This window comes from Pan paniscus, chromosome 5, assembly GCF_029289425.2.
Source record: "Pan paniscus chromosome 5, NHGRI_mPanPan1-v2.0_pri, whole genome shotgun sequence".
Lineage (NCBI taxonomy): Eukaryota > Metazoa > Chordata > Mammalia > Primates > Hominidae > Pan > Pan paniscus.
The window spans coordinates 113,859,862-113,874,610 of NC_073254.2; positions in this window are offsets into that span (position 1 = coordinate 113,859,862).

Here is a 14,749-nt window from a genome sequence, read left to right on the forward strand (position 1 = left end):
TAATTACATGATCAGTTGAAGTAAGCTGTTCTTTCTCTTTAAATACATAGATGCTTCCTGAGGATTTAACATAGAAATATTATTAATAAATCCATATTATTTGAAACCTGTGTGAACACAACACAATGAACATTTCAAAAAAATAAATTCCTCTTCTCCTCAACTTTCTGGTTAATTAGATTTAACTATTTTTTTTTCTTTTGTTGATACACTTTAAATTTTGTTTTAATATCAATAATATATCATTCATTTAAAGGTTATTCTTTAAACACTGGAGGTAAAGATTCTAGTAACATAATATGCTTAATTTACTAATGGTGATTGTATCTCAGAAAATGAATTCAGCTACATGTTATGGAAAATCTGACTCAGACTGCTCCAACAACAGAGAATTTGTTGGCTCGTCAATGGAAGTTGAAAGATAGAGTACATTTCAGGGACAGTTTATAGTTTATTTCAGTGTCCTGGTCTATGTGGGCTTGTTTGTGTGTGTGTGTGTGTGTGTGTGTGTGTGTGTGTAATCTTAATTGTGCATGTTGGTTTAAACTTCAGGCAGCATTCCTCAAGGTGGCTCCAGTTTTCACATTTTGCACACTACAGCATGCAGAGGAAGAGAGAATGCTTTGTCTTAACATTCCAAGAAAACTCTGAGATTCCTCATGATTGGAAGGTTTACAACATATGTCTGCCTCTATGCTGCTCATGAGTGTAGAATATACTGATTAACTTAAGTCAAATATTGCCTATCTTAGGAAATGGGGGTATGGGCAGCTATATGCAAGGCTTGGCTGTGTGCTAAAACTTAGATACCTTAAATAAGCTGAAATTTTTATTATTAAATGGGAAAGGGGTGCAAAAGTGATCAACCTGCTCACCACAACCAATCTTCTTTTGAAACATAATCTTTTGTCCAGTGTCTTTTCTTTATGATAAAAAGCAGCTTTATTCCACATTGCGCAAAGAACAAGAGCTGCTATGTCAGTGTGGATAATGTTTTGCTTTACAAATCTTACAAGTACATATTTAATTAATATCATGATCCTTCACATTCAACTTAAACTCTTGGGCTAATTATCTCAAGAGTGATCCATTAGATGATTGGGGACAACATTTAAGGTATCAAGATCTATTTATAATTTGTCCAAACATCACAGTGGTGGTGTTTTTAATTTCAATTAGAATGTGGTATCTCATGCTTTCTAAAATTGTGTTTTAAAAGTAATATTTTATAACTATATTTCAAATATTCTTATGTTTCCATTCCTGGAAAAGGCATTATAGGTTGAAATGGTGGATCTGAGTTCTGATATCCCCTTGGAAACAATATTATAACAGGAAGTTATGTTCCACAACAAGGGCCTGATGAATTTTTTTGTTTTATTTTATAAATGGCTAGAAATAAACTATCTTATCAACTCTTAAATAACATATAAACATATAAGAGCAATAGTATGACATTTTTCAGTGTGTTTATTGAATTGGACAATATAGTATCCACATACATAAAATTTTATAAATTCTGATACAGAATTCTATAATTTTTTTTAAGAAATGAGATAAAGGAAACATTAATTGGGAACAGAATTTAAATGAATCATTTGGAGCAATTTTTTCAGGAAATTTCAAGATATTTTAGGACTCTCAGGGATAGCTGCTGGACTTTGAGTATTTGTTTCTTTAGTTGTTTGTTTGTTTATTTATTTGGAAGCTGGTTTATGGATGCTTATTTTTACAGCTTCTACTGATAATTGAGATATCCTCCATAGCAAGCAAAAGCTTAGGTTCCTCTGTGTTTGACATTGTATCCTCTTCTTCAACAGTGACTTTGTAGCATAACTGTGTTATACATACCACGTTTCAGAAAAGTCATACAAAGTGCAGTGTTGTAACTGACAATATTTTGATTTTTTTTATTTTACCCAGGTTTTTTAAAGCATATTTGGAAGCAAGAGGTTGTAGAGTTTGAAGGGAATTTTGAGATCTTCCTGTCCAATCGTACATTCATTGTGAATTGCTTCCCCCACAGAATAAACAGTTTTGTTCAGGTGTTAGAAATCCAGCTCAGCCTAACTGAAGTCAAAAACAGGGTTTTAATTCCCTCACAGAACTAAAGAAGTCAGAAATGGAACTGACTTGAGGCAAAAGTTGATGCCAAGAGGACTCTTTTCATTCTGATTCTTTGGGGTGTTTTTCTCTCTTTTTTTTTCTTTTTCTTTTTTCTTTTCTTTTTTTTTTTTTTTTTTTTTTGAGAAGGAGTCTCGCTCTGTCGCCCAGGCTGGAGTGCGGTGGCACGATCTCGGCTCATTGCAACCTCCACCTCCTGGGTTCACGCCATTCTCCTGCCTCAGCCTCCCGAGTAGCTGGGACTACAGGCGCCCGCCACTACGCCCGGCTAATTTTTTCGTATATTTTTTTAGTAGACACGGGGTTTCACCGTGTTAGCCAGGATGATCTCGATCTCCTGATCTCGTGATCCGCCCGCCTTGGCCTCCCAAAGTGTTGGGATTACAGGCGTGAGCCACCGCGCCCGGCCTTTTTTTTTACTCTCATTCTTTTCTCCTCTCACTATGCTTCCTCCCTGTGATAGTGAACCAGACTACTACCAGCTTTAAAGTTTAATCAGATTAGCTATAGATTCCAGGAAAAGAGAGTCTTTCTCATATATGGTTGCGTATTACAGTAGATAATAAAGTCCAATTAGTCAGACATGGGCCATGAGTCCACACACTGGTGTATGAATCTTCACCTCTAAAATGTGATTCAAACCCACACCATGTGCGCAATCCTAGAGAAGTGGAGAGCTATAGACTCCTCTCATCAGATCTATATGGAGTTTGGGAGAAGTGTTTCACAACATTGGGGTGCCCATAATCAGAAAAAGGGTGAAGAGATGGTGGACAATTAGAAAGATTAGGAGTCCATAATAGTTTGTGAAAATGTCGCTTCATACCTGTGGTAGGCTGAATAATGGTCCTTCAAGGATGTCCACATCTTAATCCACGGAATTTATGAATTTTATCTAAAATGGCGAAGAGGATTTGGGAGAATATCCCCCATCATCAGAGTAGTCCCTAAATGCAATCACATGTATCCTTTTTGAGGGAGGCAGAAAGAAAGAGAGAAATTTGACACGTTATGAAAGAGGGAGAGCCATTGTGACCATAGAGGCAGAGATTGGAGGGATACGACCAGTAGAACCCCCGCGAATGCAAGAAGTTGATTCTCCTTTAGAGTCTCAGGAGGGATCACAGTCCTGCCAACACCTTGATTTTGGTCCTACGATACTGATTTTGGGTTTCTGGCCTTCACAACTGTAAGAGAATAAATTTCCTTTGTTTTAAGCCACCACATTTGTGATAACTTGTTACAGCAGCCACTGGAAACTAGAACAATACCTAGTGAATTGATATTTTCCTCATTCTAATTGTTACTCACAGATTAATCCTATCTGGATGTCTCAACAACCAAAAATACGTTAAACTGTTTTCCTTTCCTATTGCTCCTTGTGGAAGTTTTTCAAAATAACTCTCAAGATTTTCTTGTTAAGGCGACATGTATTCAGTTTTGCATGGTTGCCGGTCCTTCAGGGTAATTCCACGGTACCATCCTGCCTCACATCCTTTCAGGAAGGAAGTATGAATTACAGAAAATACCATGGATATTTTCATCAAGATAAGTAGGTTTAACACTGGCTTCAGCAATTCTAGTTGTTTCATTTTCTACATATTGACTTATTTGATTTATACATATACACACATTAATTACACACTCATATAGGAAATCTGGAATACAGTAGATACTAAAATACTGTTAGGTACCTATCTCAATTAATCATTATCTTACTCTTCAAGTACATGTCGAGGTACTTCTTTTGTCAATGGTCAACATCTCTCTTAAAATATTACACTCAAATCAGTGTACAATAGCTAGGCATAATAAACTATATGTGGAATAATCAGCAAACAATTCAGTGGAGTTCATACTTTCCTTTGTCTGAAATATACACACACAGGGACACACAAACACATACATGTACACCAAATTTTTATTACAAAATATTTCAAATAACCATGAAACAATTAAATGGATAGCAATATACCCCCAACTATCACCAAAAAGATGTTTACATTTTGTTATTTTTGATTCATGCAAAGATGTGAAATGTGACAGGTATACTAAAGTTCACTTTCACCTTCCCTACCCATTTCCTAAATCCCTACAAAGGAACACTCACCTGAAATTGGTGAATGTCAATCTGCTATATGCTTTGGTCGCTTGGTAGATATACATGCATCCATAAACATTGTTCTATTGTATGGTTTAAACATACAAAAAAAGTATTATATACATACTGCTTTGTAATTTCCTTTTTATTTTATTTATTTATTTTTTTGAGATGGAGTCTTACTCTGTCACCCAGGCTGGAGTGCAGTGGCGGGATCTCGGCTCACTGCAACCTCCCCCTCCTGGGTTCAAGCAATTCTCCTACCTCAGCCTCCCAAGTAGCTGGGACTACAGGCAAGTGCCACCACACCCAGCTAATTTTTTTATTTTTAATAAAGACAGGGTTTCACCATATTGGCCAGGCTGGTCTCAAACTCCTGACCTCGTGATTCAGCTGCCACAGCCTCCCAAAGTGCTGGGATTACAGGTGTGAGCCACCATGCTTGGCCTGTAATTTCCTTTTTACAACTCAAGAATATTTTTAAGGTTTATCCACACTTCATAAAATAGAATTAGTTTGTTCATTTTAATTATTCTTTACTATTCACCTATGTTGAATGCATGTACTTAAGCCACTTATTTATCTATTGCTCTGCAGAGGAATAATTAGGTTGCTTCCTTCTCTTTTCTATTACACATAGTCATGCAATTAACATGCTTAACTCTATTCCCTTGTGAACTCATGGATGTAAATTACTAAATAATAAAGTTCATGCAAGTTTACAACTTTATTAGATATTGTCATATTGCTTTCAAAATTTATTGTGTCTCATTGCTCTACCTCCAGGAAAGCATAAAAGATTCTATTTCCCCACAGCTTTGTCAACACTTAGTGTTTTCAAACTTATTAACGATTTCAAACTTATTAATCCTCACATGGTTTTAAGGGTACCTTGAAATTTAAATTTGCACTTTCTAATTAATAACGAAGTTGAAGATATTTTCAGTTTGATTTTCCTATTTTATAAATTGTCTTTTCCTAACTTTGTTCATTTTTTTTTAATTGAGGAAGGGTGTTTTTCCCTTTTCATTTAATAGATTTATAGGACTTTCATAGTCTCTCAATTTTGTATTTTTGTTAATTTTATGTGTTACAAACACTTTCCCTAGGCTTTCTCTTTTTTTCATTTGGTTGATCAATTTTGTTTGATTGCTCATTGATATAAAATCTTAAGTGTAAATGTCATTTAATTATATAGATATCTTCCAAAGTATATTATAATAATTTTAACACTTACATTTTAAATCCATTTGGAATTTAATACATTTGGTGTTTTAGAATTCAATTTTAATTTTTTCTATAGATTGCCAATATTCTATTATTTCTCAGGGGTTTAAAATGCCATCTCTCATAAGTATAAAGTAATGTACCACATGCACCAGTCAATCATGGGCTTCTTAGACAAGATAGTAGAATAAGATTATACCATATCTTTACTGTACATTTTCTGTATTTAGATATGTTTAGATACACATATACTTTCAATTCTGTTACAATTGCCTACAGAATTCAGTACATTACCATGTTATAGAGTTTTGAAGCCTAGAAGCAAAACAGTCATATAGCCTTGGTGTTTAGTAGGCTACACCATCTAGGTTTGCATAAGTACACTCAATGATGTTTGCACAATGACAATATTGCCTAATGATACACTTCTCAGAATCTATCCTGTCATTAAGTAACACATGACTCTGTAATCGTTCTTAGATTTATTACATTGCCTCCTTTCTATAGGATTCTTAAAAGTGGTCTAGTTTTGTAGTAAATTTTTGATATTTTGTTGGGAAAATATCCAAATTTGGCTGGGTGTTCTTGGCCCTTAGTATTTACATACACATTTTAGCATAGTTTTTCAAGTTCATAAAATATCCTGATGAGATTTTGATTGAAATTGTATTTAATTTCTTATTTTACTTGGGGAGAATGCAATCTTTATGATTTCAAATTTTCTAATTTATCAATAAGTTATAATATGTCCATTTATTTGCCTTCTTTTATGTCCTTTAATAAAGTTTTATACTTTTTTTCATAAAGAACATGTACTCTGGGTACATGTAATCTTGGGTTAATTTCCATAAATCTTATGACTTGGGATTGTATTGAGAATGGTATTTTTATTACTTCAATTTCCTAATGGTTTTATTGTGGTAAAGTGTGCTATTGATTTCAGAAATTTTTCTTAGATTCTTCAAACCGAATATATCTCTTATTATTTCTAATAGATTATCTAGAAACTGTAAATAATGCTATTTTATTTTCCACATGAAGATTTTTATTATTCTCTTATACTTACTAGAATTTCCAGTGTCACATAAATAGATACAAGGATCATGAACTTTCTTGTATTGCTTCTGATTTTAAAAATAATGTTTCCAGAAATCCAGCAGTAAGTATATTCTCTATGTTTTATTGTTAGTTACACATTACCAAGTTAAACAAGTTTATTCTAGGAGTTTTCTATGAGTTTTAATTATAAACGAATGTTGTGTTACTTTTTTTTTCTCCACTCAGTCACATTATCCTATAGTTCTCTCCTTTAGTATATTAATATGGTGAATAATGTTAGTGGATTATCTAAAATTCAATACCTGAATTCAGAAGATACATTTAGAAATCGAGAAACGTGCCTTAAATTTTGCAAATGCATAGGGATCAGTAACATGTTTTCTTTACTGTAATAATTTTGCATATTATTGCATCATGGACAGCTGGGCTGGCCCACTATTCATTTTATGGGGAATCTCTTGATTTTAGCACTGAAAGTTCTACAACCAGGAAATCCCTCCCTGAAACTCAAAAACACCCATTTTTTCAGCAATAGGTATGGAAAGTTGGGAGAAAGGTACAGGAGTTCTAAGACAGACAAAAAATAGGGGCTGAAAGCAGCATTGTTTTACCGTTAAATGGATGCAGCATGGACCATCTGCTTTCTATAGTCCCTATTGCTATTTTTTTCCCTGGCCACCTATGTTGGCAATCATGCTTTGCAGTTTCTAATAATGGATCATCCAGTGTTGTATCACCTGACTGAAGCAAGTTAACTGTATAACTTAAGTGTGTTTTATTTGTGAGCATGCATAATTTGTCCTTGATTTTGGTGATGGATTAACTATCATGATTTGTATCAAGATAATACTAGTTTAGTTGTTAACATTGTGAATATTGTGACTAGGTTTTCTAACAATTCCCATAATGGAAACGAGAACAAATATAATATCAACATCAAAATGACCTAGCCTTCAATGGAAAAGAAGCTTAAATGACTGTACAATTTAATGGCAGATGGAAGAATATCTAAAAGAGGATTCAGAAGGTAAATAACCAAAACAGAGCTTACTATAAAATATACAGAAAATAATCTGGGTTTGAGGAGGTGAAGAAAGCATATGTGAAGACTGAATCTCACAAGCCAACACCAGGAAGTAATTTTAAATCAATCAAAATGTTTTTCATCTCACCAAAAGACACAGATAGTCTATTGAAAATAGTGGCTGCCGCATTAGCGTGGACATACCACATACACAATGCATAATATCACATCTATCCCTTGACTGCTCTATGAAAATGAGTAAAGTTACATTTCCTGATACAGAGGTTGCAACTAAAATGTGTGACATCAGCCTCTTATAGTGTAGAGCTGATTCTGTCAGATTTTATTAATATTAATGATCATGCCTTCTTACAGTATATCAAGTGATATGTCAGATCATTAGAACAAAAACAACAGGGTACTCTTAAGTAGTTCAGTTTGTAAAATCAAATACAGAGCTTAATTTCTACAAAAAAATTAATAAAACCACAGAAACCAGAAAAGAATAGATTGCTGATATTTTGTTTAAATACAAACTAGGCCATGCTCATCTACCTGCATATTCAGCAAAAATTACAAATACAAGTTTTGGCAAATTCCATTCCTCCATAAATTTCAACCACAGAAAATGAACACCTCTTACTTAGCTAAATATCCTGCATGCTTTCTATGCAAAATTACAAAAAGAGGTGTAATTTGCTTATCTGTGATATTGAGGCTTTCATAATGAATGTATTTTGTCATTTTTCATTTCTTCAAAATGTGCATAACCACACAATAAAATTTTCAGTTCATAGAAGTAAAAGTAGAAAATGTCCTAAACATGTGGCCTACATGTTGCCCACCATAGAAACAATTTTAAAATCTCCTGTAAAAGCATATTTTCAAAGTATGAGAAAAATAGTGTCCATTTCTAATTTGGAAATACATTGACAACGAAAACAAAAGAAAATGATTAGAGTAAAACAGAAGTTCATGTTCTGTTCCCCCCAAATTCTATGATGGTCTTTTGCAGAAGCCATGAGCAGTCTAAAAAAAGATGAACTAACTGCATCTGAAGTATTTGCTGTTGTTATGTGTAGATTGTGATAAAAATACATATTGGGAAAACATGACCTTTTAAAATAGAAATAAGACTGCTTTAGAGCCCCAAAATATATGACTAGAAAATGGTAAAGGTAAAGATAAGCAGGACTTTTCTCAATTTTTTTTTCACTAAAACTGTTACTTAACTGGCTTTTACTTTAAACTTCACAAGTTCTAATTACCTCCCTGCTTTAAATCCACTTTTCCTGAAAAAAAAAAAAAAAAGAAGTTTAAATTCTGATGACATTCAATGTGAGTTTTAAAATTATGGGTATTTTAGAGATGGTTATCCTATATGATGAATTTATAGATGCAAAGGACTTGATTGCAAAAGCTGGCCTACCAAAACAGGCCTGTAGATACAGAGTATATGGATGTTTTTGAGAATAATTCCCATAAGTTTTAAAATTTGCTGTTGCAGGAAGGTAAAATGCTAAGTATTTCATGCTCAAATGCTTTTGCATAGAGGCTGCTTAGCTTGATGTTATCAATCAGACTGACACAAGAAATCAGCATAATGGGGACTTGTTAAAAACAGAGCTGGAAATCACAATGAATCTTAGGATTGATTGTATTTAGTTTTACCTCTAAATAAAAATAAAGAATGATGTCCTAAATGCTGAAGGCAGTTAAGGCAAATACAGTGGCTCCCTCTTATTTGTGATTTTGCTTGGCTGTCTGTGATTTTAGTTATCACAGTCAATTGTGATCTAAAAGTGTGAGTACAGTACAATAAGATGTTTTGAGAGACAGAGACTGCATGCACATAACTTTTATGACATTATATTGTTACAATTGTTTTATTTTATTTTGTTATTGTTCTTAATCTCCTAGCTGTGCCTAATTTATACATTAAATTGCATCATTCTATATCATGTATAGAAAAAAACAGTACAGTCTTCCCTTGATATCTGTGTGGGATGTTTCAGGACCTCCAACTGATACCAAATTTCTCAATGCTCAAGTCCCTCAATTGGCACTGTGGTACCTCAGATATGAAAAGTCAGCCCTGCATGTCTGTGGGTTTTGCTTTCTGTGAATACTGTATTTTTGATCCATGGTTGTTTGAATCCACAAATGTAGAACGTGCACATATGAATGGCTGACTATAGAGAGAGTTTGATACCATTCACAGTTTTGGGCATCCACTGGAAGTCTTAGAACTTAACTCTCGTGGGTAAGGGGAGACTACTATATTATTGGAAAAGGTAACAGAAAGGATAAAATTTCTTACCTTATCATGGATTAGAAGACAGTATGACATTATTTATTATTAAATATGGCTAATTTTTCCTTAGTCCTACTTATGCTTTCCTTTTAAAAAGTTTACATTTATGAATCTTAAAGAAATAATAATAAATCATATAACATTTATCATCCAATTAGAAGTAAAAAAAGGGCTGTTCCAGAAAATGGAAACAAGATTTCAGATAAATACCAATTTGTCATATTTTGTGTTAAAGTGATAACATGTATGTGTGTAATTAGTATACAGCATTTACTATAATTATTTGCTGTTATAATTATTATTATTGTTTGGCATGGCTATGTCTTAGTTTACTTTCTAAAGTATTGCCTATAGTAGGTACAGTCCCTACATGCTATTTGGTATTTACTGTATTATAGTTTAATATATGGTTAACTTTAATAAATGCTTGCTTGAATGCAATGTATATTCACTAATCATAAAGGTGAAAGAGTTATATATACATGCCAATATGTAGGGACTAAACTTGTTATTTGTTTTGTTTAAATCATTTATATTCTGATTTTTGTTTTGCTTGATGAATTAGTTTCTGAAAGAGTGGTATTATAATCTCCCGTACTAATTTAAGATATGTCCAGTTTTCTCACAATACAGACAAATTTTGAATGATATGTTTTGAGGCTCTCTTTGAAGCTCATACTTGTTCTGAATTATAGTATCTTGTCAAATTGTTCCTTTAATCAGGTGTACAGTATTGACTTTATCTATAATAATGGTCCTGTCTTAAATTCAAAACTGTCTGCTTAATATCATTATGTTAACTCCTCTCTTGAGTATTTGCCTACTTCATTTTATATCTTTTCATATAAAATCTTTCCCTGTCATTTTGTTTTATGCGTAATTCTAGTGTACATCATATTACAGATTTCTATTTTTTAGTTCATTTTGAGAGTTTTTGTCAACTGATGACATTGGCTTGTGTCTACTTATTGTTATTACTGATGTATTTGGATTTATTTCTGCTGTCATATTTTGTAGATAATAAATATGCAATGTTTTTGTTTCCTTTCTTACTTTTTAAAAATTAATAAACATTATTTTTCAGAAAGTTTTAGGTTCAAAGTAAAATTGAGCAAATTACAGAGAATTTCCATGTACCGTCCCTCGGTCCCCAGTTTGTGGATTGTCTTCTCTTTCTCTTGACATTGTCTTTAGCAGAATGGAAGTTTTCTATCTGAATGAAGTCTTATTTACCAATTATTTCTTTCATGGATTGTATTTTTGGTATTGTAGCTAAAAAAGTCATCACCAAACCCAAGATCATCTAGATTTTCTACTGTGTTATCTTCCTACAGTTTTATTTTGTATTGTATTTTTTTTAGTTTTGTGGGTTGCATTTAGTTCTATAATGCATTTTCAGTTAATGTTTGTGAATGGTGTAAAAGTTTGTTTCTAGGTCCATGTTTTTTTAATGTAAATGTCTGGTTGACCAGGTCTTGTCTTTGGCCCTTTGTCAAAGACCAGTTGACTAGAATCACATGGTCTATTACCGGGCTCTCTATTTTGTTCCACTGATTTATTCATCTATATTTTCAACAACACTGTCTTGATTACTATAGCTTTATACTAGATCTTGAAGTGCAGTAGTGTTAGTCCTCTGACTTTGCTCTTTTTCTTCACTATTGATTTGGCTAATCCGGACCTTTTACCCTTCATAGAAACTTCAGAATAAGTTTGTCCACAAAATAACTTGCTGGGATTTTGATTGGTATTGCAATAAATCTATTACTCAAGTTGGAAGAACTAACATCTTGACAATATTGAGTCTTCTTGTACATGAACATGGAATATCTCACCACTTACTTAGGTCTTCTTTGATATTGTTAATTAGAGTTTTGTCATTTTCCTCATGTAAACATTTAATATATTTTATCAGATTTATACGTAAGTGTTTTATTTGGAGGATTGATGTAAATAGTATTTTTTTAATTTCAAATCCTGCCAGCTCATTGCTTGTATATAAGAAAGTTGTTGACTTTTGTGTATTACTGTCTTTGATATTTTTCACCTCTTTATCACTCTGTGTTTCACCTTGGTAAATTTTCCAGGTTTTTAAAGGTTTACCATTTTCATACTGAATTGTTCCTTAAATGGTGTTTATCCCATCTAATGAGTTTCTCAGGAAACATGAAAATATTGCTCTTTTACAAATGGTCTTATACTTTCTAAATGTCTTTTTTATAGAGATTTTATTAAAACTATTTTATTAACTATTTTAAGCATATTTATTTATTTTGTATTGTTTTTTATTTTTTTGTACTGCATTGAGTTCTTGGGGCTGAGTTTGCCATATTTGTTGAGTCTGTTGATTCAGGGGCTAAGTAGATTGTTCTCTTTTACATTTTGTAAATTTTGTCATTATATTTTAACTGAACTTTATTTCTTGGTATATGTGTGTGTTGGTATCCCTATAGTATTGGTTGTGGAAATTATCTCCTGAGTGCCTTTTCTATGCTTCTGCCAAATATCCCAGATTTATCACTAGAGGGTACACATTTTTATCGTTAATTTTTTATTGGAGTTATGCAGACCTCATGGATAATTCTGAACCTAAATCTATTCAAGATAAAGTTTTTGGATTTTGATTTCTCAGAAGAGACATATTTTTGTTTTACCCAGGGACAAGGCAAAAGAAAATAATATTATTATCTTTTATTTGAGCCAATTGTTGTGTATATTTTCCTACTTTCCTACAAATGTTTATTTACTTATTTATTTATTTTGAGCACTGACTATTTAGGAGCTAATAAACACCCAGACATTAGCTCCCATATGAACAATAAACAGAGTCCCTATGTTTTGGACACCAAATTTTTCTGAAACCATGGACAGTTTAGAAATTGTATTTCATTTTTTCCTACATTTTTCTCTTCAATTCCCTTCCATTTTTAGCAACTCACACTTGCATTCAAAATTATTTTAATTAATTATTTTCTTTCAAGGATTTCTAGTTATTCAAGCAGATGGATTTTACATTTTGTCCATCTGCTATTTTGATGGAAAGAGATATAATACTCAAAATTAGTGGACATCCTAACTAGAGGAAGAACCAAGATGATCACATAAAACAATGCTCCCAAACATCTATTATAGCCCACCTACCTATAAGGTAATAATAAATCTATAGCTTACTGACGTGGACCATATAAGCTTCTTTTTACTTTGTGGCAACCAGCTTAGGCATCTGGCCACCCAATCTCCACTCAGCTATGAGGGAGGCTGGTATCATAACTCTGCACTCCTCTAACCTATTTGTAAGCACATTGTGTTCCTCAGCACACAGGTTAGGAAACCCTGATCAATAAAATTAATGTCTTATTGTCTTCATTTTTTATAATTTTAACAGTATAATATCTTAGCATACTTGTTAAAACTAAAAATTTTATACCTATATACATTTATACACACTAGAAGCATAGTGTAGCAAAAATTATATTTTCCCGCATTCTCTACTATGAATATTTTCTTAAAAATACCAATTTATTTTATAACATTTTGAAAGAAAAACAAGACATACAAAATTAACAATAATCCTAATTCCAAAAGACAAAAATTACTTGTAACTTCAGTTTCTGACATGCATATCTGGTACAGAGTATGTGCTCAATAATATTTATTTACTTGAATGAGTTCAAAATTTTTGTAGAATTTTAAACAACATTTTACTTTGTATATTTAATTACATATAATTACTGTCTTTGTACATGTAAGTACAGTTTTATGTCCAGCTGTATTTTCTTTTTCACCCAACATTCTAATGTGATTATATCAAGATACATTTGTATGCACGTGACAGAACAGGAAATCAAACTGGTTGAGGGGGGAAAAAGTTAGTTGTTAGAAAGATAAAAGCTTATATCAAACAACTGAAGGAAATTTTAACCTTCGGTCTCTGAAAAGATGAATGCTCTTACTTAGTTTTAAGAACTACCAGACACTCAAACCGTCGCTGGAATCTCTCTGACATGTTTTTGATTCCTCTTTGTATATCTAGCTCAGGCTGAACATCCTATCTTATAGCTTTTATCGGCAAAAAGAACTATTTATGATTTCTCTGATCCCACATTTAAAAAAATAAGTCAGAACAGAATTATGATAGATCATTTCCCAGAACAAAGTAGACATAATTCTATAAGAAAAGGATAGTATTTGAAAGGAACAGCAATATATGTGTTATCGAGTGTAACTTTAATTGCCAATTTAAGCTTTTTATTTTTATTATTATTATTTTTTTTTACATAATGGGCATTGTAGTGGATGCCCCAGAATTTGCTTACCTATTCTGTTTCCAAGTAGTACATTGTTCTTATATTCAATGTTGTAATAGAGTTTTTTTGGTTGTTTGTCATTATCTTGTACAATTCCCTTAGAACATATTTTCAAAATTAATTTCTGGGAAATACACAGAGAATATACAATAAATAATGTATTTGAGTTTATGTACATCTTAGCCTTGATTATTATATTTTAAATTTTCACTTGAGTGTTGATATTGACTTTCTCTCCCTCTTTCCCTATCTCTCTTTGTTTATGTTTTTTAGGAGAATGTTTTATCCAGTGTTTCATATCATTGGCACAACGAACATCAGTAAAGATGGAAATTGGTTTACTATGAATTGTAAAGAAATACTTTTATATACTGAAACTCGTATTTATATTTAGCTTTGTGATACCAGATGGAAGTCTTGCTCAATGACATATATTGAAAACAAATGAAATAAGTTATATTACATTGACCATATGAAATTTATTATTGTTATAACTTAAATGTGGTTAACATCAGCAATTCTATGTGGCTAAACCTAGTATATCAGTTAGGAACTTTTTTAAACCTGAAAATAGAAGAATAACTGGACAATAG